At 34.4% G+C, this 26,847-nt stretch overlaps 1 pseudogene across 1 annotated transcript in view; it reads left to right on the top strand.

The window, feature by feature from the left end:
* The window catches only part of LOC144370392 (protein FAM151B-like), a 31,110-nt pseudogene extending 9,095 nt beyond the window's left edge, over window positions 1-22,015 (top strand). Inside the window, exons 4-7 of the transcript XR_013430369.1 lie at window positions 1,928-2,145; window positions 5,273-5,408; window positions 13,592-13,596; window positions 18,270-22,015. The product of XR_013430369.1 is annotated as a protein FAM151B-like (transcript). The remainder of the gene's footprint in view (window positions 1-1,927; window positions 2,146-5,272; window positions 5,409-13,591; window positions 13,597-18,269) is intronic.
* The last annotated feature ends 4,832 nt before the right edge of the window (window positions 22,016-26,847 follow it).

Genomic DNA, 26,847 nt, shown 5'->3' with positions numbered 1-26,847 from the left:
GCTATTCTCATTTTCCAGATTAGGCAATGGAGACCGAAGGGATAAGTAGCCTGCCAGAGGTCACATTGTTGGTAAAAAGAGCTGTCACCCCAATTGGAGAGTTCATGCCCCTAACCAGATTGCTGCACTACCTGTGTGAGAGGAGCTGAATGATATTTTAGTCAATGTTTAGTAGTTCTTATTTTATGCTTCTAGGTTACATGCTTTAGTATAAAAATAATAAGTTTTTAAATTTTATTTGGAGTTTTAGCCAACTCCAGAGTTTAAGCAAAGAATTATTTTCCTTTAAAATGTAATTTGAAGTTACTTATTATAATATCAAGTATAGTTTATATTTTGTCATCCCCAATGTGTATATAAAACTTGTAGGAAAGTAGGATAAGATATTCAGTACCATGCTATTTTGATTTCTATAGCGATGTGGTATGTTTTGTTGATGTTGTTTTCTGTTTTTGTTTTTGCAGTGCTGGGGATCAAACCCAGGGCCTCACACATACCAAGCAAGCACTCTACCACTGTGTCACATCCCCAGCCCACCTTAGTAGTATGTTTTGAAATTGGGTCTTATGGTGCCTCCAGCTTTATTCGTTTTGCTCAGCATTACTTTGACTATTCTGGGTCTTCTGTTGTTTCATATGAATTTTAGATTTGTGGTTTTAGCATGGCATTGATACAGTACAAGACAGGAAGAATTTAAAGCAGAGAAATGAGAGTATTTAAATTAGAATCTACAAAGCCAAACATTAGGGCTTCTTGAGCCATTCTAGGGCCTTCATTTCAGGAGCAGAAGAGTGAGAAGACTTGAATCTCTTTCACTCTGCTGATATGTGGGAGAAGAGGAGTGAGAGACCAGAAGCTAAATGCTAGAGCCTGGTTTCTCTGGTTTATTTCCCAACTTACTGAGAATATTAATTTTTCCTCTTAAGGTAGGAGGCACAAAAGGAGTGGAGAGAAGAAAGATAGAAGCACAGATGGAAGTGTCCTCCCCTAAGATGAGGTAAAAGTGTGGAGAGTGTTGCTGAGTGTTCTCTCCAGCACCCACCTTCATAATGCTTAGCCTTCGCTGCAGTTAACTTTCTTGGAAATGAGCACTTCTAAAGGTTCAGAAGGATTAATCTTAAAGGTCAGAAGATAGAATTAGAAGTAGTGAGGTTTTCTAGTACATTATGTGTATAATTTTAAAAAGTAAAAGTGATGTAGGCTGATTAAAACCTTATTGTTTTAAAGTACATAGGTGTCAGCTTCAGTAGATGTAGGGAGAAAAGAAAAAAAAAAGAACCAGCCTTTCAATTTAACTAAAATATCCTTGTCTCTAGTTTATAGAATAGGTGCTTACAGTAAAAGAAAAATAAATGTGGAACTCATAAACGCTTTAAGGAAATATAGTTTTTTTTTGCTTTCTAGTTATTTTTAGAAATGTGTTTATGTCTCCAAATTCACCCAAAGAATACATGAGGGAAAAAAAATATTTCTTTTTTTTCCTTTAAGGTCTTGAGCTGGTACTGGAGATATAGTGCCTGGACACACTAGGTATTTCATGACTGTGTATGTGTAGGTTATGAGTACATTTAACATTTATTGTCTTATTTATACATTGTCTGATGTGTGAATATTTATGTCTTATATTGTTTCACACTTAGTGATCCTAATATGGAGAGCTTTGAAACCCCTATTTGGTCCATAAGTAGTGGAATTATTTAAGTACTGATAGAACTTTTAAGTTCCTTTCATGAATAATAAGTATAAATCAACATTTTGAGATACCTTAACTTTCTCTTCTGTGTGTGTGTGATTTTTTATTTTATTTAATTCAGGTATTATTATATTACATTTTTATTACAAATTCAAGAACTTTAAAACCATTAGTCTAAAATAATTTCTTTTTACTCTAGAAATATTTCTCATTGTTACCAAACTATGTTTTTAGTCTGGCAGCTGTGAAACCATCCATGATACTCTTAGAAAATGTGAAGAGGCACCTAAAGTGTCCCATATGGATTAATGCTGATATTCTCCCTGGTCCAAATGGAAGTAACAAAGTAGTAAATGCAAAACCATTTATAGACACTGTGACATTCTTTTTTCCAGATGTGACATTTTCCTTGTGTTGGACAACAGGATGGCATCCTGAGAAAGTCAATGAAGGTGATAATGCTAATAATTTATTTTTTGTTGGTCAAATTAAAATATTCTTCAATTATAAAAATAACATCTTTAATATAAAGTAAAAAAAAATCATCCCATAAAATGTAAGAGTAATGGAGAGAAAGACCTGACCCAACAGGTATGTGTATGACCCTTCTGTTATTTTAGATAGATACTGTGTGTATGGTAGTATCTTATCACAGAGCTTCCGTGGCAAATATTTATTTGCAAAGTCTAGAATAACCAAAATTGCCTCTTTAAATTCTTTGAACAAGTCCCAAATTGGTCTCTTTCAACTTGTTAACTGTTTTAGACACCCCCATCTTCCTTAGAGCAAACTCCATATGTCAGATGTCAAAAGCTTTTCAAATGATATGAAACAAAAAGTGGTTAAAAATTTCAAATGTTTCAAATGATATGAAACCAAAAGAGCACAAGTTCTGCTCCCAAGTCATTGGACAGGGCCCTCATTATGTTCTTTGTGGCTGACAGGAGAGTGGGAAGCCAGAAGACATTCTGTAGGCTGGATCCCTTCTTTTTATTCTTGTCTTTCTACAGGTGGACCTCACATTCAGTTTGTTCCTGGTTGAAACTTATTACACTATTGGGTTTATCTATTTCTTCATACATCCCTATGTAGTGATTTCTAGATAATCAGCCAGTAAGCAACTCTCTGGGCCATCTTACCCACATGTTAAATATAAAATCATCAACTAAAAGACATTAGAGACTATCAAGATTGTCCTGTGGATTTCAGGGTGTTCAGTTTCTATTCATGTGCTTTTTCCTTTTCCACTATGCTGAGAATGGAATCGAGGGTTTTGCACATACTAGGCAAGTGATCTACCACTGAGTTACAACCCCAGCCCCAGATGTAAAGTTTTGCATCCAGAATAAATTTAGAGTAACTACTGTCTAGTGAGTAGTAACATTTAGCTAATAACCAATAATTGGTATAATCGAGAAAAAAAATCATATGCTTTAACCTAATTCCACTTTAATTTTCTAATAATTTAGTTTTTTATTAGATTAATTAAAGTATATAGCCTATAATTTGAAATGTTTGAGGATGATAAACTAGAAACTATCTGATACTGCTGTACTGGTTCTAAACTCCATTTCACTGTTTAGTCTAACTCTAGTCTTAGCCTCAGGCTGAACTGAATGCAGCCACACGTGGGTCTTTGGATGTCTCCAGGCTACTTTTCCCTTCCTAACTTCTCATCATTGCCAACTCAGGCTTTATCCTCCCTTAATTCTTATGTTGCATAGTTTTTTTAAAAAGAGAGGTCATAGGTTTATAATAACAAAGGCATAGCTTCTGTTAGCAATCCCTTCTTCTAATGATAAAAATATTATTTTCTAAAAACATTTCTATTTATCAGGAATTAACTGCCAAACCAACATATTGACTTAGGATTTCTATGCTGAATTTAACTTACGATACTTTTTACAACCTACTTTTGAGTTGACGGTAATTTTTAAAAATATTTTTATGATGTTGTTTATAAACAGGCAAGTGTGTTAACATGTCCTAACATGATCAAATTTTCCACTATTTCTTTTCTTTTTTTTTTTGGTACCAGAGATTGAACCCAGGGGCGCTTAACCACTGAGCCACATCCCCAGCCCCTTCTTTGAAAATATTTTAGATACAGGGTCTTAAAGTTGCTTGGGGCCTTGTTAAGTTGTGCAGACTGGCTTTGAATGCATGATCCTCCTGCCTCAGCCTCCTGAGCTACTGGGATTACAGGCACTGTGCCTGGCACTATTTCTACTTTAGTTAAAATGTACAAATAATTTGGAATAGCCAAAAATAAAACGGATTTGAATTGTCACTTGAACAGCTAGTAAATACCCACCACCTTATTTTGAGAAAGAAAATATAACTAGAAAATCTCAGTTTGTAGAGAATATTAATGAATATCAATGATATAGATATATCTAAGAGAAAAGCTTTAGAACCTTTAAAGTAAGTAAAAATAGTGTCAAATTTGTGTTTTTTAGAGAATAAAATTATGGCATTTGCAGGTAAATGGTTAGAGTTAGAGAATATCATGCTAAGTGAAGTAGGCCAATTCCAAAAAACCAAAGGCCGAATGTTTTCTCTGATAAGTGGATGCTAATCCATAATGGAGATGGGGTTAGTGGAGGAACTTTGGATTGGCCAAAGGGGAGGGAGGGGAGCAGAGCAGGCATGGGGATAGGAAAGATGGTAGAATGAGACAGACATCATTACCTTAGGTACATGTATGATTACATGAATGGTGTGATCCTGTGTACAACAAGAGAAGTGAAAAATTGTGCTCCATTAGTGTACACTGAATTGAAGAGTATTCTGCTGTCGTGTATAACTGATTAGAACGAATAAATTAATTAATTTTAAAATTTTGCTTTTTTTTTTTTACACTTGAGAGATTAGTAAAATCTTTTTGGGTTTTTGTTTTGTTTTTTGGTGCTGGGGTTGACCCCAGGGCCTTGTACATGCTAAGCTCATGCTCTATCACTGAGCTGTACCCCCAGCCTCCAGCCACAGTAAAATATTCTTTTTTTTTTTAAAGAGAGAGAGAGGAGAGAGAGAGAGAGAGAGAGAGAGAGAGAGAGAGAGAGAGAGAGAGAGAGAGAGAATTTTTTTAATATTTATTATTTAGTTCTCGGTGGACACAACATCTTTGTTGGTATGTGGTGCTGAGGATTGAACCCGGGCCGCACGCATGCCAGGCGAGCGCGCTACCGCTTGAGCCACATCACCAGCCCAGTAAAATATTCTTAATGTTTTAATTTTTTCCTGTTGAATTTGCTCTAGGGTATTTATGGCATGATTTTTATCTACATTTCCCACTTAAAACATTTCCTTGGGCTGGGGATGTAGCTCAGTAGGTAGTAAAGTGTTTGCCTGGCATGCACTGGGACAAGGGTTCGATCCCCAGCACTGAAGGGAATTTTTTTTTTTTTTTTTGCGTTTTATGTTATTTAATTCACTCCAACTCCAAATGGAAATTTTTATGAATTATCTATGAATTTACCTGTAGATTATCTATGGATTTACCTATTAATAGGTAATTTAGTTTTTTATTAATCAACTCACAAGATTCCAATCAAAAACTTAAATTTCTTTTCCTTTCAGGGTATAGTTGGACAATGGTGAAGGAGATGGAATATATATGCAATGAACTAAATCAACCTGTGACATTCCCTGTCAGAGCAGCATTAGTTAGGCAATCTTGTTCTCAGTTACTCTGGCTGTTAAAGAAATCAAACAGGTAAGTATTATTAGTTTAACAATATAGAGTATACATGTAAGACAGAAAGGGCATGAAAATTGAAAGACAGTGTGAGAGAAAGAGACCGAGAGAATGAAAATAGTATTTAAGTGCACAGACTCCTGCATTAGCTGAAACTCCATGATGAGCCTTCACTTATTTTACATCCTATTCCACAGGAAAGTTTAGTAAATGTTTTCATCGTTTTATTATGTTATAAATTCACAAAATTTTATGAGTAGATTAAATAGTTTCTCTTTGAATTTCATCATAATTTCAGAAATCTTTTTCATATAAAATTAGTTGGACCACATATTAACTACTAAAATGTATTATAAAGTTAGATATTTTAAAACAGTTTGGATACTATGTTTTTAATAGACTGGTCAATAGAAAGTTTAAAAATAAATCCAAATCTATCATGTATAGGAAAAAGCTGGCATTGCAAATCACTGGGACAAAAGTTTAATAACTGATGTTAGAATGGCCATTTAACTGTGCAGGTAAATCAATGATGACAGCTTCCTTTTTCCTTCTCCAAAATAAATTCCAGTTGAACTAAAGACTTGAACATCAAATAGTAAATGCATAAAAATCCTGGGATGATATTTAAATATAGTAAATATATTTTTCTCCTTAGTACAGAAACTATAAAGGAAATTTTGATACATTTGAATACATAAAAATGGAAAGATTCTGGTAAAATAGTACTTTTTATATATGTCAGAGAAGTGTAAAGAATTCTAACACATAGTTTCTACAAATTATCCAGAGAAAGATCTAGATTAATAAATTCATTAGATTGGAGAGAATAGCAGAAACTGACATAGATTACTAGAAACAGTGTAAACTGGCCAGTATTTTTTTTAAGAGAAATTGGCAGAGAGCCATGAATTTCATCAGTGAGGACTTATCTTATTAGTGGAAGTTCACATAAGCACACAGAAATAGGTACTAAGATATTCTTGAAGTATTTTAGTTGTGAAAAAGACTTGAGACATTCTAAATCCCTATCAGACAGAAACCAGTTGAATAAATTATGGTACACCCATATGATGGAGTATTATATACTCATTACAGATAGTGCATTAGATGCTATGTTTAATAAGGAATGTTCTCTAAAATAATTTTTAAGTGAATAAGGTACCAAAGATAGGTGTAGTTTGATTCCATATGCATGGGAAAACAGGATGTATAAAAGTATTTTTAGATGAATTTAGAATCATTTGAATCAATGGCTGCTAGCATTATGCTTAAAGAGAAACATTAGATGGTACCAGACAAAGTCCTAGTTAGGTTCTTTGTTTCAAACAACTGAAACAAATTCTGGCTAACTTAAGCAGGAAAGAGATTTATTGAACTACAGGGAGACATCCACTCTTTGCAGTATCCTGTGATGCTATTAGACATTCTCTTATTGCAAACCCATCATTTATTTATTAACTCTGCCTCTGGTTTTGTTTTCATTAACGTTGGAGAACTGCATGGAAATCAAGTAGCATACTGTATTAACTTTTAAAGATTATTATTGAAATTAAAGCATTCAGTTAAATGAAAAATTGTAAATTCTCAGAACTCTAGAGCCCTTGAGAATATATTCTCATGCCTCCATCTGAGAAACATTTATAATACAGATGAACTATATTTTCATGAAAACATAGTACTCAAATAATCAAGCACACAAGCTCCAGAAGACTATGGGAAAACATGATATATAAAAGTACATATATAAAAGTACACCACATTTGTGAGAAAATTCAGTGCAGGCTGAATTCCATTTCTGTACATTTTATATTGTCTTTTAACAGTGTGTCACAGTGCTTTTCAAATAGTCATGTTCAGTCCTATGGAATTTTCAATTCACAGAGACATCTGATAACCCAATAGACCTCAATCAAAAATAGATCTTTTAAACATAATCCACATGGGCCTGTAAAAGCTGAATTAACACAGAGTATTCTGTGGACATGATGAAAATTATTAGCTGCTAACTAGATATTCCTGAGCTGTTCAATGTGGCAGTTGATCTAAGAAATCTAAGAGTTTCTCCCTATTAAGCAGAAAGTATTTCTTAAATATCTAGTGTTAGATCTTTCAAACTGGAAAGTACTGGTTTATGCAGAAATAATTTATTTTTTCTATAGTTTTTCACATGTAAGTAGGTCAAAACAAAAAGCTATTTAAATTAATATTATAACAAAGGTAAAAGTAATTTTTTAAAGCAGGCTATTTTTCCCACAATAAAGTATCTTATCTTTCAAAAGATATTGCAAAAAAAAAGGTGTTGTTGAAACATATATTTAGGCACAGTGATGTGATTATCTTCACCCCTTATTCTGAATTTATATAATGCATTTTAAAAATTAATTTAAAATTAATTAATCCTTGACCCATATTTTCACAATAAGGGTGAGGTGTGACTGGTTGGAGAAAGTTTTTAAGTAACAAATTCTAATATAAACAGTGAATTACCACTATTCAGAATATCGATTAATACAGGCCAATGTATAAATATGTTTAAATAAAATCTTCTAAAAATGATTTAGAAAGCATTTTAGGATTTTTGTTATATCTTAGGATTGTCATTAGAAAAGTTAATTATTGTAGCACTGTACTTAACAAGTAATTATTGAGAGTATCCTAGTGAATAGGATGCCAAATAATAAATTGTATTTTATTATTTGTTTTAGTTATGAAGTGCTAATTGTTTTAAGTATGCATTTTTATTCATATATTGTTTCAACCACTAAGAGTGTGTGTGTTATAAAACTTCCCTGTATTAAAGTGCTTTCATCTAGTTTCTTCATATAAAAAAAAATTGCCAAAGCACTTGGCAGTCTCTACGGGGAGATTTAAGCCTCTTTTTAGTGATATAATACAGATAATTTTCCCTTCTCATTCAATTTATCGCCTAAATATATGCTAAAGGAACTAGATAAAAATGTGTAGCTAAAAGAACACTAAATAATCACTACTAATGAAAAAATAATTTAGAATTCATTTCAATACAATCTTATTAATGTACAAAGACAAATATGTTTGTATATTAATACTTAATGTAAGTTAGCATTATAATACATTTTCTTTAACCTCATAGTAGCAAATATTTGAAGTTAATATGTATATTGGAATATAACACGTGTGTGTGTGTGTGTGTGTGTGTGTGTGTGTGTGTGTGTTGTTGGAGATCAAACACAGTTCTTCACACATGCTAGGCAAGCACTGTACTGCTAAACTACAGATCCAGCCTCTAAATGTTTTATTGAAAAAATTTAGTTATATGTATGGATGTTTTTCATAGTAGCCAGCATAAAAGGCCAACACAAAATTAGTACAATTAATTTTTTTTCAGTTCTTCTATGAGCATTTATTTAAATGATGTCTGACCTATAGAGTTAGACTACTAAGAAAGAAAACATTTGAAAATTCGGAGGTTGTATCTAGTTATTGTCATACAGCTACTGGTTTCCTTAAATTAAATATCCCCTCAATAAATACAGTAGGAATACATGTTCTTTGAATAAAAAATACAAGAAATCAAAGATAAATGCAAAAAGTCCGAGTTCTTTTCCCCACACACTGATCTTCATTGTCGGAAGCAACAGACTATAACCTAATAGTCTGGGGTGTGCAGAGACTGTCCATACCACTTTCTCCTCATGCTATTCCTCCAGGTGGTTGCCAAGTTCCACAGATTCTGCTTTGCCACCCTTCCTACCATCATCTCTTATCATTAACTGGTCCCCATGTCTCCGGTCTTGTCCCTTTTTAATCTGTTTTCCACACTGCCACCAACCCATTCTAAAATTGAATGTTTTCCAAGATGCAATTCTGATCATGATGTCATACTTGAAAAAAAAAAGCCTTTTGGGAACTTTCTGTCACCAGTGGGATAAATGGCTTATAACTACTGGCGCTTAGAAATTGATGGTCCAAATATACCTTTGGTTAGTACAATTGTTTTTAGACTTACCTAGTTACTCTTTCTATGGAGTATAGGATCATTTTCATTCTACTAAGTTTCTAATTTTGTAGTTTGACTGTTTTTCTAATTATCCTATAGAAAAAACTATAAAACATTTTTGTCATTCTTAGAGTCCTGGAAGGGCTTATATTGTTTGAGATAGGAAGAAATAGTAAATTAATTTTTTTTAAATTAGGGCAAAATCACTGAGATATTTATTCAATCATTAGTGATTCAAGCAACAAAATTTGAATAAGATTCTGCCAGAAGACTGAAGGTTAGAATTATCTTCATGGTGGATGTAGGTGTTTTAATTTTGTTCCTAATAATTATCTCTTATTATCTGATGTTTTGGAGTTTACATAAAAACATCAGCCTTGTTTATCTTGATAACATGAATCCTCAGCATTTAGAACAGTGCCTAGCACACTTCACAGGGATTTACTAAACTCGTGTTAAAGGGAAAAACCAAATGCTCATAGGCATTCTTTAATCATAGAGACTTAGAAATCAGTGCCTTCTGGAGAGAATTTTCTGGTTTTTAAATAGTTACAAGCAGCAATGTTAAACAAAGAGTTTTAGAGGTTATTTAGATTACTCTGGTGTCAGGTGCTGCATAAATCATTTTGTGGCATGCTCTAATGTCATTACTACATGATACATGACAAATACAATATAAATATATACAGTACATTATTTGTACAATACAATATAAATAGTATACTACAAAGATGTTATGGCTTGGATGTGTGTGTACCCCAAATGCTCATGCATGAGGCAAAGCAAGAAGATTCAGAGAGGAAATGATTGGGTTACAAAAGCCTAAACCTGCTCAGTGAATTAACCACCTGCTGGTTAATTGAGTGGTAACTGAAGGCAGGTGGAGTGTGGTTGGAGGAGGTAAGGCATTGGGGGTGTGGTTTGGAGGAATATATTTGTATCTGGCAAGTGAAGCCTCTGTTTCTGCTGCCTGATCATCATGTGAGCTGCTTCCCTTTGTCATACTCTTCTGCCATGATGTTGTGCCTCACCCTGAGCCCCAAGGAATGGAGCCAGCTGTCCATGGAATGAGACCTCTGAAATGTGAGCCCTGAAAAAAACTTTGACCTCTACAGTCATGCTAGTTGGGTTGTTTAGTCACAGCTGCAAAAACAGCTGACTAAAACAAAAGAGGAGTGGCTTCTAAAAAAATAACACTTCCCAGAAGATGCGCAGCAATGTTTCATTCACCTTTAAACAAGATCTTCATCTTGAAACAGTCAATAATGCATAGTACATGAATGAATCTTGTGATGTTGAGAAAGCCATTGAAGTAGGACAGCATTCATTCTTTGTCAGGGAACTATAACAATGAACTGCCAATCAGTTTTTGCTTCTTGCTTAAGCAGCTGGTGAACTCATCCTGCTGTAGAAGCCACAAAGCATGGAGAGGTTCCAATTCTTGACAACATACCTGTTCAAGAACAGTTGCTCTGCTGAGAAGTTGAAGTTTTTTAAAGTTTTTTTTAATCTTAAACAAGCAAACAAATATATAACCATCTTTAAAAATTTTTTTTAGTTGTAGATGGACACAATATCTTTATTTTATGTATTTTTTTAAATGTGTTGCTCTGGGTTGAGGCCATTGCTTTATATACGTTAGGCAAGTGCTCTACCACTGAGCCACAACTTCAGCCCTTCAACTTCTTTTGACTCTTAGACTATTCATATTATTTTATTTGTATAATGGGGACTTATAGTTCAAGCAGGATCATGGCAGAGGTTTAATTCCCAGTCTTACACCTTTTCCTGGAAAATATAAAAAACACAAGGAGAATGACAATAATATCAACAAAATCTCACATGCTGAATTATCAGCAAACCAGAAGGCAGAAAGAATAAAAACCTCTCTGAATTTCTGATTACTTGTAAATGTTCCAGAAGCAATTGAGACCGATATAAGCTTTTATTAGAATCTTGGCCATGTAGCCAGAGTCTGTTTTCTGATCTCAACTTACTAGGTGTGCTTATGGGACCACATTTTGGCCAGCAAACATCATATCTGTTCACAACATTTTTTTTTTCCTTTTTCTTTCAACATTTGTGGGTTAGAATGTGAATAAGATGGTAAATGGCAGCCTTCACTTTTGTGCATGAGAATACTCTTGGAGTTAGTAGAGGAAGAAGATAGAGTAGAGTAGAACCTGAGCTCTAGATGACCATGGAAACAGAGACCCCCAGCCACCTGAGTCCTCATTCCTGCCGTTGGACAATTTGGGAGAGAAATACAAAGTCTGTCATGTCTGAGTCACTGTATTTTGAAATTTCCGTGTTAAAACAGCTTAACCTGTGCTCTAAACAACATACTGGCAGCCGGATGCAGTGGTGTATGCCTATAGTCCTAATGGCTTGGAAGGCTGAAGCAGGAAGATCGTAAGTTCAAAGTCAGTGTCAGAAACTTAGGGAGGCTCTAAGCAACTTAGTGAGACCCTGTCTCTAAAGAAATTACATTAAAAAAAAAAGGCTGGGAATGTGGCTCAGTGGTTAAGCACCCCTGGGTTCAATCCTCAGTACCAAACAACACTAAACAAAACAAAATAAAACAAAACAAAAAAACATACTGGTTATTTTTGCTTGCTTTCCTCTTCTACTAGAGATTTAGAATCAACCTATTGGTTCAAAAGTGAAAAACCCTGTTATTTTTTTTTTTTGAAGAATAATTTGAATTAACATCAAGAGAATTGAAGGTTTATTATGTTAAGTCTTCCTAAAGACATATTAAACATACATTTGTACAGTTCCTTTTTTGTATTTCTCAAAAGCATTTAAGCTTTTCTCTACTTCAATATTTTACATTGTTTATGAAGTTTTTTTTTCCTACTTAGTATTTTATGTTAAGTTGCTATTTAAAATAGGTTCTTTGCTACCATTTTATCTTGTACTGGTTGTTTTTTTATATATATATAGTATACATGGGTGTGTGTGTGTGTGTGTGTGTGTGTGTTATTGATTTCTGTAAATTTACACTGTGACCTAATATATATATATACTAAATTCTCTTATTCATTTTTAAAAGTCTTTCAGATTATTTTTTTTAATTTCTAAACAAAAAATTATATTCTTTTCCATCATATTAATTTTATTTGTTCCCTTTCAACCTTTATACCTCTAAAAATTTCTTTTTCTTTTCTAGGTATGTTGCTTAGTACCTCCATAACAGAGATTGTCACTATGGGGATTTTAATTCTCCAGAAGACAATGCCTGAGGTCCATTTCAGTTGTCAGAGCTTGTGTGTGTGTTGCAGGGACAGGGATTCCTTTGTCTTTTAGTGACAGAGGCCAGCCACACTTCTCTAAATACCCTGTATTACACAGGACAGCCCCACACAGAAGGCAATAGTGTCAAGATTGAGAATTCTAGAAAAGTATTAAATAATAGTATTGCTAGTAAACATATACATCTCTCTACCTTTAATGTACAAGTTTTTAGTAGTTTCTAGTGATAACAGTCTAAAGAAATATTAGTATTCTTATGGATAATTGAATTTTACTAAATACCTTTCCAACTTGTATAAAAATACTAATGTTTTCTCTGTATCTATTAATAAGATAAATTATCTTGATATTTCATAGTATTTAACCATCCTTGCATTCAACACTTTATTATGATATATCAGTCTTTTAACTTGCTACTCAATTTAATTGCTAATATTGTAATTAGAATTTCTGCATTAGGAAGTGAGCTTAGTCTGTAATTTTTTTTTCCTTTCTCAGTTTTAGGCATGAGTGTCATGCACATTTCATAAATAAACGAGGGATCTTTCCTTTTGGATGTATTAAAATAATAATGAAATGGCCTGAACCTTTGTTTTGGTAAATTCAATAGTAAAATGGTTTGGGGAAAGCTTAACTAAATGACTTTTCTATTTTAACCCCCTTTGTGGTACTGGGGATTGAACCCAGGGCCTTGAGCATGCTAAACACTGAGCTGTATCCCCAACCCTTTCTAACATTTTCTAACAGGTTCTTATTGAATTACCTAGTCTAGCCTTAAATTTGTAATCCTCATGCCTCAGTCTTCTAAGTAACTGAGATTACAGGCATGTTCCACCAGGCCCGAGTCTATTTTCTTCTTGGTAAATGATTTTTTTATGTTTTCTATCTCTTTGGAAATCAATTTTTACAAATTATATTTTCCTAGAAAATTGTTCGTTTCATCCAGGTTTTTAAATTTGTTCAGATATGGTTGACTGAAGTACAGTTTATTACTCTCCACTTCTAAGTCTTTAAGATAATTCCCTTGTTTATTTGAGCTTTTCCACTAGTGTCTTGATTGGATTATGTGATTTTTTTTTCTTTTTTAGTTTATTTTTATTTTTTTATATTTATTTTTTAGTTATAGGTGGACACGATATATTTATTTTATTTTTATGTGGTGCTGAGGATCGAACCTGGTGCCTCACGCATGGTATGCAAAAGCTCTACCTCTGAGCCACAACCCCAGCCCCAGTTTATTTTGTTTTTAAGAATCAACTTTTGGATTTATTTATTTTTATCGCTTCTGACTTATTATTTTCTGCTTTTTATCTCTATTAATAGAGATTCTACTTTCTGTAGTTTCTTTTCTTCCTTTGGATTCTTAGCTTACTTATATTCATTTTTATATTTGATAATATATTTATAGTCATTATTTATATTTATCAATGTAAGCATTTAAGACTGTTTTTTTCCCTCTCTCCATTTCTTTGGCTCTATCCTATCACTGTTACGTAGCTTTTCATCTTATTAATTTATAAATAATCTGTAGTTGTAACTTTTTCTCTTTTGTCTCAAAGGTATTTAGAAGGAAATTTTTTAGGCACCTCAGTGGTAGAATTTTTTCATTTTGTTAATTTCCAGCTTCATTGTCTTGTAACTCGATAATGTCTATATTCATACTTTATAGACTTTGTTGAAGATCAGTTTACTGTAAATCTGTGGATTTATTTCTGGGCTTGGTTCTGTTCCATTGATGTGTGTGTGTCTGTTTTTCTGCTAATGCCGTACTATTTTGATTACTGTAGATTTTTTTGTAATGTAATTTAAAATTTTTTTGTAATTTTTATAATGTAATTTTAGGAGTCTGCCTGTATTTTTGAGGATTTTTCATTCATATTCAATTAATTTTAATGTCATTTTAAATTAGGAGTCCGGTGCCTCCAATTTTATTCTTTTTGCTCAAGATTGCTTTGGCTATTTGAATCTTCCATGGTTCCACATGAATTTTAGGATTGATCTGTTTTTATGAAAAATGCCATTGGTATTTTGATAGTGATTTTATTGGTTGCTTTGAGTAGTATAGACATTTTAACAATATTAATTCTTCCAATCCCTGAACACAAGTTATCTTCCTATTTATTTGTGCCATCTTTAATATCATTCATTAATGCTTTGTAGGTTTTGGTCTAGAGATATTTCACCTTCTTTGTTAAATTTATTCTTAAGTAATTTATTCTTGTTGATACTCTTGTAATCAGAATGTCTCTTTTAATTTCTTTTTTGGCCAGTGTGTTGTTGGTATATAGAAATGCAAGTGAGGGCTGGGGTTGTGGCTCAGCGGAGCTGTCGAGTGCTCCTCTCATGCGTGTGAGACCCTGGGTTTGATCCTCAGCACCACATAAAAATAAATAAATGAAATAAAGGTATTGTGTCCAACTACAACTAAAATAATAATAATAGTAAATAAATGCAACTGATTTTTATATGTTGATTTTTATATCCTATAACTTTATTAAATTTATTACTTCTAACAGCTTTTTTGGGGAGTCTTTTAGGGATTTGAGGTGGGTACTGGGGATTGAACTCAGGGGCACTCGACCACTGAGCCACATCCCAGCTGTATTTTGTATTTTATTTAGAGACAGGGTCTCACTGAGTTGCTTAGCGCCTTGCTTTTGCTGGGGCTGGGTTTGAACTCACGTCTTCCTGCTTCAGCCCCCTGAGCTGCTGGGATTACAGGCTTGTGCCACTGTTCCCAGCATCTTTTAACATTTTATATGTATAAGATAATTTAATCTGAAAACACAGACAATTTTATTTCTTCTTTTCCAATTTGGTAAATTTTTAATTTCCTCCCTCTCCCCTCCCCCTTCCCCACCCCCTCCCCTCCCCCTCTCCCTACCACTCTCCCTCCCCTCCCCCTCCTCCTTCCCCTTCCCCTCCTCCTCCTCTTCTTCTCCTTCTCCTTCTCCTTCTTCTTTTTTCCATAATAGATTTGATTAGGACTTCCAGTAATATGTTGAGAACTGGTGAAAATGGGCATCCTTGTCTTGTTCTTATTCTTAGAGAAAATACTTTTAGCTTTTCACTATTGAGTATGATGTTAGTTATGTGCATATCATATATGGGCTTTATTATGTTTAGGAATTTTCCTTCTGTACACCTAACTTGTTGAGTTTTAATCATGAAAGGATTTTAAATTTTGTTAGATATTTTTTCTACACCTATTGGAACAATTATATGATTATTATCATTCATTCTATTAATGTACCATGCCACATTTATTGAGTGGCATGTTTTAAACTGTCTTGCATCAGAGGGATAAAGATGATTGTGATATATGATGGTTTGAAAGTGCTGTTGGATTCAGTCTGCCTATATTTTTTTGAGAATTTTTCATTCATATTCTTTAGGTTATCAGCCTGAATTATTCTTTTCTTGTAGTATCATTTTCTAGCTTTGATATTAGGGTAATGTTGGCCTCCTAAAATGAATTTGGAAGTATTCTTTCCTCTTTAATTTTCTGGTAAGGATTTGAGAAGAATTGATGTTAATTCTTCCTAAAACATCTGGTAGAATTCAGTAGTTAAGTCATCTAGTACTGTGGATATAAAAAGGAAATTGATATTGAGTAAAACTACTAGCTTCTTTCACACAATTACATGCTGTTTCTTTTGTGCCTTTTTGTTGTCTTTCAGAATTATTTTTAATATAATTATTTAAATATGTAATGCATGGGTTCAAAAACCAAATAAACAAATGGTTACACTATGAAAATCCTCTCTCCATCTGCCTAATCCTCCTGCCCAATCTCACTAACCATCATCGTTAGCTTCTTGTTAACCACAGTTATTATTCTCTTCATGCACATCAGAGTAAAATATGAATTTATTCTTATTTCCCTCTCCTTTTAAAACAAGAGACCTATTTTATACACTTTGCTTCTCAAAGTGGGAGAAGGAGGAAAGGTAGAAGAGGAGCCATGCAAGGAGAGGAGGCTGAGATGGAGCAGGGATGCACAGGTGCCTTCTTAGGTGATGGCCGTGTGCTATTTCTTGCTTTTTATTTTGGCTACAGTGGCATTCATTTTATAATGATTTGTTAAAATCTACATTTATGTTTTATGTACCATGCATGTTTTTTCACAATAAAAAAGTTTAATAAATGAAGCCTATGACTTGATTCAAATGAGTTCAATTTAATATTCAGCAATTTTATTTCTCCCATTTCAGTTTAAATACAATAGAGGAATATTAAATGACGAAAAATAACACTGGAAAGCTATTCTTTTAACCTAAATGATCATATCTGTGTCTTTTTATAAGGTTTGTCACCATGGTGCCCATAAATTAGTAGATTCCATTTTAGCCAAAAAAAAAATAATAATAATACAGGTTTCAAAACTAATTTTCATTTTTTTCTATTTTGAGTTCTTTGATGTAGTTTAAAATTCTTTTTGATTTGTTATATGATGCTGCTATGCAACAAAATCCAAAGTACTTTCTTTTGTTATTATATTTCCAAAATGATGTTACTATTTTTAAGGGCTGGAATGTGTCAATTTAAGACCAGATGCCTCAGGCAGTTATTTCTTATCATTAGTAGAAGAAATGCTTTAAAGATTTTTCCCTTAATTCTGACATGTTTATGAGAAAATAAATATGAGCTTAACAGCTTTGCATTTCCCTAGACTCTAATGCAATAGTGGTATTATCACTGGAAGAAATGAAAATGAGGAGTGTAAATAACATTTAGATTCTGAGCATATTCATATATCCACACAAATTTGCATATGTTGTTTTTTAACTCCTCAGAAGGTGATATAAACTTATTCTGTTATTGTTTTTTAAAATATGTTTTTACTTGTAGGTAGACACAAAACCTTTATTATTTATATGTGGTGTTGAGGATCAAACCCAAGGCCCCTTATGTACTAGGCAAGTGCTTTTCCACTGAGCCAGGACCCCAGCCACTGTTCTGTTATTCTTTAAAAAAAAAAAAAAAACATTTATTTTTTAGGTGTAGATGGACACAACACAATGCCTTTATTTTTATGTGGTGCTGAGGTTCGAACTTGGGTCCTGCCTGTGCTAGACTAGCGCTCTACTGCTGAGCCACAATCCCAGCCCAGTGTTCTATTATTCTTAATGACATCTCTTGGCATTCTCACATCTCATACAAACCCCCAAAAGGCATAGTGAGTGAATGGGTTGACTATGGTGACTATGAGTGTTGGGAATGTCAGTAACATTTATGCTCTTTTCCAGTTGTGCTTTGTACTCTGACCAGGTTATAGGTGGAATTTGTATGTGGGGGGATGAATTCCTTGATTAGCAACACAGTCTCTTCAGTTCCTTTTCCCCAAATTAGACCCATTTTCATTACCATCAGTATGAGTTTCCAAAGCCATTTAATTCACATGGAGAGGTGATATAATTTAGACAACATCAGTGTGAATTTTTTGTCTTTAGTCTCTTTGATGTTGATGAAGGAATGAAATAGAAAAATATTAATTACACCATTGCTAATTAATTTTTTCATCTGTGTGCTTTTGATTCAGAGACAAATTGGAATATTTTTAGGCTTATGGGAATTGCTCATTTATGTTTCTTATTTTCATTTTAACAATATAGTTCTGTTTTATTTTAATACAGGTACAGGTCTGACAATTTGGGCTGGAAAAAATGATAACTATTCCATTGAAGATTTGCTTCATATTTGAGACCATTTTAATAAAAGTCAAGTTTTCTATGACATTTTGGAACCACAAAACCATGAATTTAAACAGGCCATTGGAATCAAATTTACTCTCTAAGAAGAACATCTTCTAAATTATTTTCTGTTTTGGTTTTGTAATCCTCTGCTTTGGTCTGAATTAATTGCCATATCATGATTATAGGCTTGTGCTCAGTTTTTCTAATCAAAAAGTGCTTATTATATGCTTACTCTTTTAGACATATGTCCTTGTAATGCTTCATTTATATAAAAGATTTGATAAGAAGAGACTTCAGTGGGCTTAGTATAATAATAATTTACCAAATGTTTCCCAAGCTAGATTGTAAATTCCTTCACGGTAAGGGTACATACATCTGTATCCTTTGCTCTGCCTGGCATGGTCCTGAGCAAGGCATTCAGAAAAATATGTTGCTTCTTTTTTGATTTAGTAAAATTTGATTTACCAGAGAATGCCCTAAGGTATAATTTGCCTTTTGTTAATCAATTATTTTTTTCTCCCAGAAAATCAATTAGTTTTCTATAGAGAAAAAAAGAGTTTTGGTTTTGAATGCAGACAGATTTTCTTTACAGCCCCATTTTTGTCCTTTACTAGCCACAGACTTTGGGCAATTTTAATGACATCAACTCTCCCTTTCCTCATCCATAAAGTGGGGAGTAAATTGAGCATTCTCTCAGAAAGTTGTGAGGATTAAGTGAGACTCACATTACACAGACATCTAACTCAATGCCTATCACACAGTTAATGCCCTACAGATAGTTTCTTTAAACAAAAAAAGACATCTTATGATTACGTGCATTATAGATAGATGGTTCTAAAAGATACAACACAAAACACTGTAGACATATACTTAAATAGTTATAGTATTTCTACTTTAATATTCATCTCTAGTTGAGCACAGTGCTATTTGTCATATAACACCTAAAATTTCATTTTCTGTGATTGTTTGCCAAAATGAAAGGTGCAATTTCATATTAAAATTTTTACAATTGTAATAAAATTTTTTTAATTACAGTAAAAATTTTGTTTTCTACAATGACATATATTAATTACTTTTGTACAAAGACTTGACTTAATAAATAAACTGCATTTTGATGAAATTTGAAATAAAATTTATTTGTCCAGAAGAAATTGCTACTTGATTATCTTACCCTTGATAATATTTTTAAATATTAATATTATAATTCCTTTATATTGAGAAATCTATAAGCAGAATAGCACTTAGGTTAAGATGTAAAGGTGTTCTTAGGAACAAAAACACCCAAGGAAGTTATAAAATGTATTCTGTTAAAGTAAATTTTGAATGACTATCCATATGGGAAAAATAACCTTGAATCCCTACTTCACACCATACATGAGTAATTTGAGATCTTAGGCCTAAATGTGAAAGCTAAAACTATAAAGCATTTAAAAGAGAATAAGAATATTTTTGTGACTTTGGAATAGGCAAAAGATTTTTTTTTTGCTTTTTAATAACCAGAAAGCACTAACCAGAAAAGAAAAAAATGATAAATGAACTTTATCAAATTTTAAAACTTCTCATCAAAAAACCACCATTGACACATACCTGACAGGGCTTATATTTAAAATATATGAAAAATTCCTGTAAACTCATAAGAAAAAGCAAAAAAAAAAAAACTAATTAGAAATGAGAAAAGACTTGAAAAGATGCTTCACAAAAGAAAATAGTCAAATGGCCAAAAGAATATGAAAAGGTTCACAATCGAATTATTCATCCAGTAAAGGCAAATTTAAACCACAATGGAATACCCATATATACCAACGAGAAGGGCTAATTTTTTTTTTGTACCAGAGATTGAACTCAGGGCATTAACCACTGAGCCACATCCCCAGCCACCTTTTATTATTATTTTATTTTGAGATGGGGTCTCTCAAATTTGCTGATGGACTCACCACGTTGCTGAGGCTGGCTTTGAGCTTGCTATCCTCCTGCCTCAGCCTAGGGAGCTGCTGGGATTATAGGCGTGTGACACCCTGCCTTGAAGAAAGGCTAAGAATGTTAATGAGGACCAATGGTGCATTGTAGGAAAGAAAGGAAAGCAGTTTGGCAGCTTCTTATAAAGATAGTATCTATACCCAGGGCCCAGCCATTCTCACTGTAGCATAAATTCAAGAGGAAAGAGCTAATATGTGTGCATAAAAAGATCTCTACAAGAATTTTCATGGGGTTGGGGCTCTACCTCAAGGGTACAGTGCTTTCCTTGCACATGTGAGACATTGGGTTCTGTCCTCAGCACCACATAAAAATATTGTGTCAATCTACAACTAAAAAAAATTTTAAAAATGAATGTTCATAACAACTATATTTTTAGCCAAAAATAAACTAGAAACAACCAACTTTCCATCAATTAGAAGATTGCTAAATGGCAAAATCACTAAAAATGTTTGAACTACTGATACGTAAAACAAAAAAAAGGTAAATATTAAAAACATGCAAAAGGAACAGTTTACATGAGCCACATAGTATAAGCATCCATTTATATGAAGCTCAAGAAGAGCCCAGACCAGTATATTGGGATAGAAGTCAGAACAGTGGTTACCCATGGGCATGGGTAGGTTATTTTCTAAGATGAGGCATATGGGAATGTTTGGGGGTTGATGAAAATGTTCTGTATCTTGTTCTTCTGGTTATTTCAATGTGTATGTAGTCAAAACATTATTGAACTGTACATTTTACTGTATGTAAATTATATATATGAATTTCATGTGGAAAGATGTTACAATCTATCTTGGCAGGTTGTAAAATAACATTATGGTATCATACTATTTATGTAAAATTGTATGTATTTATATTTATAGAAAAATTTTGGAAAGAAGTTCAAACACTAAAATAGGTAAATGGTTAAGTATTAACTATTTGTCCCTTCTCTAGTTCTCCAGTCTAACGTATTGAAATCCCAAAGCCTCCAAATGCTATTGCCCAAGACTGGCAAAGCAACCCTAACCCTAACTCTGATAAGATATTTATTCAGTTGTTCAAAAATTCAGAATGACTAACTTATGCTATGTGCATGATTTTAGTCAGTTATTTCCCTGATGTGAACAAAAGACCTGACAAGAAGTCTACTTTAGGACCCACAGTTTCAGAAGTCTTAGACCATCGCCTGCCGAAATTTTTTTTCTTTGGAACCCGAGGTGAGGCAGAATATCATGGTGGAAGAGTATAGGGGAGGAAAGCAGCTAGGAACATGACATCAGGAAACAGAGCGAGCTCCACTCTTCAGGGACAGAAAAAATACCCCAAAGTCACGCCCTCAATGACCCGCCTCCTCCAACCATACCCTACTTGCCGACATTCACCACCCAGTTAATCCCTACTAGGTACTAATGCACTAATTAGGATAAGACTCTCATAACTGAATCATTTTACATTGTCTCATATGTGAGCTTTTGGGGAACATCTAAAATATCTAAACCATAAGAGCATATATGGGTATATCACAATTAATTTTGTAGAACTATTACACACCAATTTAAAAATAATGAATAATAGAAGGAAGACCAATAGAGCAGAGAAAGGGAATCAGGGGAGGGGGTGAGTGAGCAAGGTATTAAAATAGAACAAATGATGTTATATGCATTTATGAATATGTCAAAATGAATTCCACTGTTATGTATGAATATAATGAACTAATAAAAAATTCAAGAAAAGCACAGATGATTTTGTCCCTGTAAGAGTGATAGAATTGCTAATTATTCAAATATGTACTAATTTATCCAGTGGGAAATTATTAAAAGTAATTTGGAACAGTTTGCTTATTTGCTAAGATTTTGGTTCTTTGCACACACACACACACACACACACACACACACACAGCCATATTTAATTGGATATCTAGTGAATATATAGAAAAATGCTCTCTAACTTCATTAACTAAGATGTAAGTCTCCCTAGTAGGAGCTTATAACCTACTTATAGTCATACAGTCATGAATCAATGCAAGAAAAATGACAGTAGTGTAAAGAAATCCTTTCTATAGAAAATGAGAGGATAATGAATAAGTGGAGCCAAGAACAGCTGATAATGAGGTCTTCAAGTAGTAGGGAGGGATCCTAGGGAGCTCTGCGGACCTCAGCAGCAGGAGTTCAGGGTATAGTGTTTGAGTAGCCCAATCAATGTCAGCCTTCTACTTGCTGTAATTACTTCTCTCCCCTCTTTATACCCATCATCCTTTAGTCTGGGCACCAGTCACCTGTTTTATTTTTTTAATGAGAATCCCATGAATCCTCCCAGCTCAGTAGGAATTCTGAGGAAGGAAAGAAACAGGCATCAAATATCTCTGTCTGATGTGCTAAGGTTCCTAACCTAAGGAGCTTATGTTCTAATAGGGAGAGAGAGAGAGAGAGAGATGTGAATGATGAGTTGCACACTTGCTAAAACTCCTCAGATCTGGGTGTGGTGAGAGCCCAAAGGAGACAGCAGGGAGGGCACGCTTGGGCTGTGTGTTGAAGGATGAATTGGGTTCACTCATAGGAAGGGCCTTGCAGTCGGAGGGGGCACACCAGCCAGTGGGGAAGATACTGATCTGACATAGACATTTTTAAAAATTACCTGTGGCATACTAGACTCTGAGGCAGGGCCTGCATTCCTTTTCTGAACTAAACTTTGTATCTTTTGTCTTAAACAGTGGGAGGCATTGCACCTTTCTTTTTAATATTTATTTTTCAGTTGTAGTTGGACACAATACCTTTATTTATTTTTATGTGGTGCTGAGAATCGAACCCAGGGCCTCACACATGCTAGGTGAACGTTCTGCTGAGCCACAACCCCATCCCCCCCATTCCCCCCAAGCCCGGCCCTGCACCTTTTAAGTAGAGAAAGGTTATAATCAATTTTGAGTGTTAGAAAAGTGATCAGAGTGACAGAGGAGGAGAGAGACAAATTAGGAGACTCAGGATTCTCAAAAGTGAGAGAAGATGAAGGACAGAATTATGATGGAAGCAGAGGGGGATGGAGAAGCTCAACAGATAGAGGAAAGGCTAAAAAGGAAGAATTCTACAAAGCTTAAAACTAGTCAAATGAGTATGGGGGAGAGGGAGGGGTTTAGCGTTTTTAGGTTGTATGTCAGAAGATCAGGTGATGCCACTGAACCCAAATAGAAAAGAGGCCAGGGTGTGGCTTTATTTCTCAGTAGCTCACTGATTTTTCTACTTCATACCAACTTTGGGGAGAGGGGGAATGAAAACTCCATCTGCCTGATTCTGAACTTATCTTCCATTTTAAGAAAGATTTTTCTAAAAAAATTAATCCTATCAGTTTTTTAAATACCATCTTCCCTGCTCTCCCCAGTGTGTATATACTTCTCCCCACCTAAGTAATTTTTACTTTACTACATATTTAAATTATTTCCTAATTATTGCGGTTTGGACATGAGGTAGCCCCCAAAGCTCATGGATGAGTAGATGCAGGGACATTCAGAGGGGACATTATTAGATTAATTTAGTGATTGATCCATTTGATGAATTAATGATTTGAATGGATTAATAGGTGATACTGTAGGCTGATAGGGCATGGCTGAGGAAGTAGGTCATGGGGGCATGGACTTGGGGACTATATTATGTCTGGCTTCTTTTACTTTAAAGCTGTCTCCGCTTCCTGGCTGTCATCAACTGGGCAGCTTCCTGCACCATGCCCTTTCATCTTGATGTTCTGCCTCATCTTGGGCCCAGAGCAATGGAATCATCTGACCATGGACTAAACCTCTAAACCATGAACCAAAATAAGTTTTTCATCTTCTAAGTTGTTCTTGTCAGGTCTTTTGGTCATAGCACTGAAAAGTTGACTAACACAGTAATCTTAATAAAGCTACCCACATGGTCCCATGATTGGAGGGAAAGAAAGCAGGCAGGCTAGAAGGACTCCCAGCCTCCTGTCCTCTTAAGGAGGTTGCTTATGTTCCTGTCTTGCTACAAGTACCAGTCGGACTCACCTGGTGACTGAACTGTCCTGAATCCGTCTGGCTGCTGCTGCAAAAGCTTCAATAAGGCTAGTCATTGTCCCTTTCTTCTTAATCCCTTCTGTGGAATGAAAGAATAACAGTTTTGGAAATTTAATTGAAATTTTGTTTGTGAAAGTCTGTTGCTACTTTTGTCAATTCAAGGGCCAATTAAAACAACAACAACAAATGCTTTCAATGTGTAGGTGTAGCTCAGTGGTAGACTTGCCTAGCATGCATGATGCCCATACAGTCCCCATATAGTATAAAATAAAAAAGAAACAGCAAACCAAGCAACCTCTGTGTTAGAGTAGAGGGCTTGTGCTCTTCACAGAACCTGTTGAGCTCTGCTTCCAAGCTGGGGCTCCTTCAAGGATTCTTCCATGACTTCCCCAGACAGAGGTGGACTTTTTCTGCTGCTGACAGTTTTGTGTAGGGACTGATAGTTGAAAAAGTGTATGGTGGTGTGCCCCAACCCTGCGGGTTCTGAGGACTTGAGGGTGGTGTTAATGGGGTTGTGATAGCTCATGTTTACCACAGGACATGATAACAGAAGGGTGCCCCTGTGTGTGCCTCAGATTCCATCCACATTCCTTCTATCTCTGATTTTGTAGTTCTGAGAATCACTCCAACTAACACTATGACCCCTTTTGGAAAGGAATCCAGAGTGAGTAGTGGAAGAAGTATCATTATGTCCTTTGGTAGAAGTGTTTTTCCCTTGGATGCCAAAGGAAATTTCTTTTCAAATTGACAGGAAGCCCCTTTTAATTGAAATATTTTGCCTGGCAATCAAAATTTGTGCCATTATAATCAACCCTTGATAAGCACAAAAATATGGCTAAAAAGTCTTGTGGTGATTGAAATCCCCAAATCTATTTTTGACAATTAGTTTTCAACTTATCCCAACTTTACATAATGCTATTAATAAGAAAAGGCTATCTCAAAGAACCTTCTGGTTGAAAGGACTTTATAGAATCTCTTTTGTCAAATGTCTGATCAACATCCTCTCTGCTTATTTCCAGAAATGGCAGTTCACATCTTTCTAGAACAGGCTTTTCCATAGAAAGAGAGTTTTGAGTAGCTACAAGGGAACTGAAATGTTTCTGTAACTTCATTTTCTGGTCCTAGTTTGTTTTTATCTGGAGGATTCTGGACTAAGTCAATCATCAGTCCTTAGAGTATTGTAGGCCAACTCGCTCATTTCAACTGAGTCCTTTTCTCTATAGGCTAAACAACACTAATTATTCAACCTATTTAAAACACTTTCAGGGTAGGTGATGGTGCACACCTATGATCCCAGCAACTTCAGAGGCTTAGACAGGAAGATCAGAAGCTCAAGGTCAGCCTCAGCAATTTAAGGTGTCCCTAAATAACTAATTCTCTCTCTCTCTCTCTCTCTCTCTCTCTCTCTCTATATATATATATATATATATATATATATATATATATATATGGCTGGGGAGGTGGCTCTGTAGTAACCTCAGTTGTAAAGTGCCCTGGATTAAATCTCTAGTACTAAACAAAAAACAAAAACAAAACAAAAAAAAGTGCCTTTACCATCTTTTTCATTTTCTTGTGTATATACTTTGGTTTAAGATTTGGTATCTTGAATTAAAACCACTGTTTCAGATATGACCTATGAGTGCAGAATCAGTAGAAGGCACTGATTAATCTTTTAATAACATAGTCTTATCCCTGTTGGCAATCCCAAACATACTTGAATTATATTAAGCTAGGAGTTAAATAAGTGTCATATTTTTCCCTCATTAATTGTCCATCATCTTAATCGTATGCAACTGATTTTCAAACCCTAAACTAATGAGATCCATGACTGTTAAGCTTTTAGGCTATTGGTTTTGTTCCAGTGTTCTAGCCAATTAAGGTTCTTTAAAAATTTTTTTGTTAATGTTGTTAATTGCAATATTAACTATTCTTTCCAGTTTGTTTGTTTGTTTCCTACCTTTTAAGAATTGAAGACATTCTGTATCTGAGGCACATGTTTGTAATCCTAGCAACTCGGGAGGCTGAGGCAGGAGATCATAAGCTAGCCTTGGCAATTTAGTGAGACCCTGTCTCAAAACTTGAAAAAAAAAGATTTAGAATATAGCTGAGTGGTAGAACACCTTTGGGTTCTATTTCTAGTACTGCAAAAAACAACAAAACAAACGAACAAACTGTAGAAATGGGCTGGGGTTGTAGCTCCAGTGAGTGCTTGCTCAGCACATGGGAGGCACTGGGTTCAATCCTTAGCACCAAATAGAAATAAATAAATAAAGGTATTGTATCCATCTACAACTAAAAAAAAAGAAAGAAAGAAAGATACTATAGACACATTCAAAGAAGGTACACAATATAAGGAGTTCTGGCACCAAAGAAGGCTATATAAACTCAAATGTTAATCTATTAAGAATTATGACTTCTCATTGGGCTAGACCCTTCTTGTTTTAATAATGTAGGTTTTGAGTGTGCCTATAGTTCCAGCTATTTGGGAGGCTGAGGTAGGAGTATTGCTTGAGCCCAGGAGTTTGAAGTCATCCTGGGTAACAC

Source organism: Ictidomys tridecemlineatus, chromosome 14 (assembly GCF_052094955.1).
Source record: "Ictidomys tridecemlineatus isolate mIctTri1 chromosome 14, mIctTri1.hap1, whole genome shotgun sequence".
Lineage (NCBI taxonomy): Eukaryota > Metazoa > Chordata > Mammalia > Rodentia > Sciuridae > Ictidomys > Ictidomys tridecemlineatus.
Note: the sequence above shows the minus strand (reverse complement) of the source record. Positions and strands in the feature narration are given on the sequence as shown.